This window comes from Triticum aestivum, chromosome 4D (genome assembly GCF_018294505.1).
Source record: "Triticum aestivum cultivar Chinese Spring chromosome 4D, IWGSC CS RefSeq v2.1, whole genome shotgun sequence".
Taxonomy (NCBI): domain Eukaryota; kingdom Viridiplantae; phylum Streptophyta; class Magnoliopsida; order Poales; family Poaceae; genus Triticum; species Triticum aestivum.
The window spans coordinates 412,632,536-412,638,862 of record NC_057805.1 but is presented as its reverse complement, the minus strand read 5'-3'; positions in this window follow the sequence as shown (position 1 = coordinate 412,638,862).

Genomic DNA, 6,327 nt, shown 5'->3' with positions numbered 1-6,327 from the left:
TTGTACTAACTTTAGTATAAAGTTAGTACAAAGCTGAGTCATCTATTTTGGAACGAAGGGAGTATAACTTTACAAAATTGAACCTTGCCAATTTAACTAAACAGTGTACAATCGAACATCAAATCGCAAAAGTGACAAAATAGTGCAATTCAACAACACATTACACAACAAAATATTGCATACATACTTTGAGATCATATTGCATATTAACGTATTACATTGCATAAGTGACAAGAACTTATAGATGAAAGTCAGGAGAAGCACCTGCTTTAAATAAGAAATCCCAGCAATAAGTCAAACAAAGATAATTAACATTCCATAGTTAGCTAAAAATAGGTCTTAGTAAGGTACAAATGAGCTACTCCTCATAGTTAGAGGAGATGATGATGGCCTCATTCCCCTTGAAAGAGAGTGAGGGATCGACATGATGACTACACTCCCCATCAATCAAAAAGATGACGATTGGCACTACCTCGTCCGGGTGGGTCGCCTCTGGTGAGTCTAGGCATGATCATGTTGGCTCTGGACTTTAGGAAAGCATGAGAACAAAGAGAAAACACCTCGTAGTCATCATAGGCACCAACTGTGGACTCGCAAAATCCACGAAGCCTATCATTTGAAGCATCCACATTCGGCGGCATCCACTTGAGGCATTTATGGTCCTCGATCATCAGGTGCTCCTCCAAGATATGGGGGTTGGCATCCATCGCAGCCTCATCAGCACGTGCGGGTGCGATTTGCATGTCCGTGGCCAAATACTGCTCGAGCGATCGACCATGCATCATAGACTGATAATCTCCAAGTGCAGGAAATATTGTAGTACTTTCGGAAGTGGAGGTGGTAAGTATGGAGTGTCGAAACCAAAAGGAGCTAAAGGTAGGATTCTTATTCTCTCGGGTTCTATCTGCCAATGATAAAACACTACATACACTGAACGTCGCTTTGCCTAGACCTTCTAGTAAAGGATACTTTGCAAGTTTTAAAGAAATTGAGTGTGGAGTAGCGTGGTAAGTTTTGCGGTGATACTAGACCGATAATCGTGCATTGCAGTTTTATATGTGCGAAAGTACTGTGCTAACATGATAAAAAATCGATTGATCACATGTAATTGATACGTCTCCAACATATCTATAATTTTTTATTTTTTAACCCTATAATATTATATGTTTTGGATGTTTTATATGCATCAATATGCTATTTTATATTATTTTTGGGACTAACCTATTAACCTAGAGCCTAGTGCCAGTTTCTGTTTTTTCCTTGTTTTAGAGTTTCGTGGAAAAGGAATACCAAATGGAGTCCAAACGGAATGAAACTTTCGCGATGATTTTTCTTGGACCAGAAGACATCGAGAGGACATGGAGTACACGTCAGGGAAGCCACGAGGCGGCCACAAGGACGGAGGGCGCGCCCAGGGGGGTAGGGCACGCCCCCCACCCTTGTGGGCGCCTCGTGAGTCCACCGACCTATTTCTTCTGCCTATATATTCTCAAATATTCCAAAACCAACCAGGAGTGCCACGAACACACTTTTCCACCACCGCAACCTTCTGTACCCGTGAGATCCCATCTAGGGGCTTTTACATCAACACCAATGCCTCTGCAATGAAGCGTGAGTAGTTTACCTCAGACCTACGGGTCCATTGCTAGTAGCTAGATGGCTTCTTCTCTCTCTTTGATTCTCAATACCATGTTCTCCTCGATGTTCTTGGAGACCTATTCGATGTAATACCTTTTTGCAGTGTGTTTGCCGAGATCCGATGAATTGTGGATTTATGATCAACTTATCTATGAATATTATTTGAATCTTCTCTGAATCCTTATAAGCATGATTTGATATCTTTGCAAGTCTCTTCGAACTATCGATTTCGTATGGTCAACTAGATTGGTTTTTCTTGCAATGGGAGAAGTGCTTAGCTTTGGGTTCAATCTTGCGGTGTTTGATCCCAGTGACAGAAGGGGAACCCACACGTATTGTATTGTTGCCATCGAGGATAACAAGATGGTGTTTTCATCATATTGCTTGAGTTTATCCAGCTACATCATGTCATCTTACTTAATGCATTACTCTGTTCTATGAACTTAATACTCTAGATGCAGGCAGGAGTCGGTCGATGTGTGGAGTAATAGTAGTAGATGCATGCAGGAGTCGGTCTACTTGACACAGACGTGATGCCTATATTCATGATCATTGCCTTAGATATCGTCATAACTGTGCGCTTTTCCATCAATTGCTTGGTAGTAATTTGTTCACCCACTGTAATATTTTCTATCTTTAGAGAAGCCTCTAGTGAAACCTATGGCCCCCGAGTCTATTTTCCATAATATAACTTTCTGATCTACAATTTTAGTTTCTGATTTACTTCCTTTGCAATCCTCTACTTTCCGATCTATAAACCAAAAATACCAAAAATATTTACCTTACCGTTTATCCATCTCTATCAGATCTCACTTTTGAAAATAAGTGAAGGATTGACAACCCCTTTATCGCGTTGGGTGAAAGTTGTTGATTGTTTGTGCAGGTATTCGATGACTTGTTCATTATCTCCTACTGGATTGATACCTTGGTTCTCAAAACTGAGGGAAATACATACTCTACTTTGCTGCATCACCCTTTCCTCTTCAAGGGAAAAACCAACGCAAGCTCATGAAGTAGCAGGAAGAATTTCTGGCACCATTGCCGGGGAGATCTACGCCAAGTCAAGACATACCAAGTACCCATCATAAACTCTCATCTCTCGCATTACATTATTTCCATTCGCCTCTCGTTTTCTTCTCCCCCACTTCTAAAACGCTTTTCGAAAAGATTTGCCTTTCCTTCGCCCCTCTTCCATTCGTCTTCTTCGCTTGCTTTTTGTGTGATCGTGTGTTAGCTTTCTTGCCTTGTCGTGATGGTTCAACCAAAAAAATTTGAACCTCACCTTAGGAGGTTGGAAGAAATTGAAAATAATGTTAGAAGCTTCATGTCTTTGCAATTTGAGCATAATAATATCTTCAGAAATGAGCTCAAGGAGCAGAAAAGTTTTATGGGATACATGAATAAAGAGCTTGATGATATTTCTAAGGAATTTTATGGTTTGAAATCTTAGTTTGCTCATCTTGACAATTTAGTAGGCCAAATTTCTGATAAGCAAGCTACCTTGGTAAATAAGATGGCCACTAAACCAGAATCTTTAAATAATGATGAAGATCTTAAAGTGATAGATGTGACTCCTATTGAATCTTTGTTTTCCAATAGAAATTTTGATAAAGATGGGACTGGAGATGAGTCAACTTTAGTTCAAAGGCGTCCCAATGATTCGTAGTTTTTAGATCTTGATGCAAAAATAGATAGAAGTAGGATTAGAGAGGTCAAAACTTTAAGTACCAATGAACCTACTCTTTTTGATTTCAAGGAATTTGATTATGATAATTGTTCTTTAATAGATTGTATTTCCTTGTCGCAATTCATGTTTGATTCTCCTCATGCTTGTTATAATCAAAACAAAGGTTTTACTAAACATATCGTTGATGCTATGATGCAATCTTTTGAAGAAAAACTTGAATTGGAAGTTTCTATCCCTAGAAAACTTTATGATGAGTTGGAACCTACTATTAAGATTAATATTGAAGATTATGAATGCCATGCTTTGTGTGATTTGGGTGCTAGGGTTTCCATGATTCCAAAAACTTTATGTGATGTGTTAGGTTTCCGTGAATTTGATGATTGTTCTTTCAATTTGCATCTTGCGGATTCCACTATTAAGAAACCTATGGGAAGAATTAATGATGTTCTTATTGTTGAAAATAGGAATTATGTGCGCGTAGATTTCTTTGTTCTTGATATAGATTGCAATCCTACATGTCCTATTATTCTTACTAGACATTTCCTAAGAACGATTGGAGCAATTATTGATACGAAAGAAGAAAACATTAGATTTCAATTTCCATTAAGGAAAGGCATGGAACACTTTCCAAGAAAGGAAATTAAATTGCCTTATGAATCTATTATCAGAGCCACTACGGATTGCATACCAAAGATGATAATATCTAGATCTATTCGTAAGGGCGTTAAACAATAGCGATTGTTGGGAGGCAACCCAATTTTATTTTTCGTTTTTCTTTTTGGTTCTGTTTTACATTAAATAATTCATCTAGCCTCTGGTTAGATGTGGTTTAATGTTTTAATTAGTGTTTTTGCCAAGTAAGACCTTTGGGATAGCTTACGGTGATAGTTGATTTGATCTTGCTAAAAAACAGAAACTTTTGCGCCCAGGAAAATAATTCTCATTTTTTTACAGATGCGTGCTTTTGAGTTAATTCTTTTTGAAGAAGATTAATAAAAAAATTTCTTAGGTATTCCTAATGTTTCAGAATTTGTGGAGTTACAGAAGTATTTGAAATATCCAGATTGCTACAGACTGTTCTGTTTTTGACAGATTATGTTTTCTATGTGTTGTTTGCTTATTTTGATGAATCTATGGCTAGTATCGGGGGGTATGAACCATGGAAAAGTTAGAATAAAGTAGATATTACACCAATACAAATAAAGAATGCATTCACAATAGTACCAAAAGTGGTGATTTATTTTGTTATACCAACAGAGCTTATGAGATTTTCTGTTGAGTTTTGTGTTGTGAAGTTTTCAAGTTTTGGGTAAGGAATTGATGGACTATGGAATAACAAGTGGAAAGAGCCTATGCTTGGGGATGCCCAAGGCACCCCAAGGTAATATTCAAGGATAACCAAGAGCCTAAGCTTGGGGATGCCCCGGAAGGCATCCCCTCTTTCTTCTTCGTCTATCGGTAACTTTACTTGAGGCTATATTTTTATTCACCACATGATATGTGTTTTGGTTGGAGCGTCTTGTATGATTTGAGTCTTTTCTTTTAGTTTGCCAAAATTATCCTTGCTGTACACACCTTTTGAGAGAGACACGCATGAATCATGATTTATTAGAATACTCTATGTGCTTCACTTATATCTTTTGAGCTAGGCAATATTGCTCTAGTGCTTCACTTATTTCTTTTAGAGCACGGCGGTGGTTTTATTTTATAGAAATTGATGAACTATCATGCTTCACTTACATTATTTTGAGAGTCTCAAAACATCATGGTAATTTGCTTTGGTTATAAATTTAGTCCTAATATGATAGGCATCCAAGAGGGATATAATAAAAACTTTCGTATAAAGTGCATTGAATACTATGAGAAGATTGATTTCTTATGATTGTTTTGATATATGAAGATGGTGATATTAGAGCCATGCTGGTGAGCAGTTGTGAATTTGATAAATACTTGTGTTAAAATTTGTGATTCCCGTAGCATGCACGTATGGTGAACCGTTATGTGATAAAGTCAGAGCATGATTTATTTATTGATTGTCTTCCTTATGAGTGGCGGTCGGGGACGAGCGATGGTCTTTTCCTACCAATCTATCCCCCTAGGAGCATGCACGTAGTACTTCGTTTCGATAACTAATAGATTTTTGCAATAAATATATGAGTTCTTTATGACTAATGTTGAGTCCATGGATTATACGCACTCTCACCCTTCCACCATTGCTAGCCTCTCTTATGCCACGCAACTTTCGCCGGTACCATAAACCCACCATATACCTTCCTCAAAAAATCCACCATACCTACCTATTAGGGCATTTCCATAGCCATTCCGAGATACATTGCCATGCAACTTTCCACCGTTCCGTTTATTATGACACGCTCCATCATTGTCATATTGCTATGCATGATCATGTAGTTGACATCGTATTTGTGGCAAAGCCACCGTTCATAATTCTTTCATACATGTCACTCTTGATTCATTGCACATCCCGGTACACCGCCGGAGGCATTAACATAGAGTCATATTTTGTTCTAAGTATCGAGTTGTAATTCTTGAGTTGTAAGTAAATGAAAGTGTGATGATCTTCATTATTAGAGCATTGTCCCATGTGAGGAAAGGATGATGGAGACTATCACTAGTAGAAAAAGGACCTAATGTTAGACACATTAGTCCCGGTTCGATTTTGGCCCGGTACTAATGGCACCATTAGTACCGGTTCGAACGGCTATGCATTACTGTCGGTTCGTGTTGAACCTTTAGTACCGGTTCGTGCCACGAACCGGTACTAAAGGGGTGGTGGCAGGCTGGCATCAGGTCGGGGCCCCATGTTCCCCATTAATCCCGGTTCGTGGCACAAACTGGTACTAAAGGGCTAACCTTATAGTCCCGGTTGGAGTCACAAACCGGTACTATAGGGCAATTTTCAAACTCTACCCCCTGTGTATCGCCATTTCAGTTTTGAAAAAAAGAAAGAAAATGAAAAAAAATTGAAAAAATAAAATTCTTCG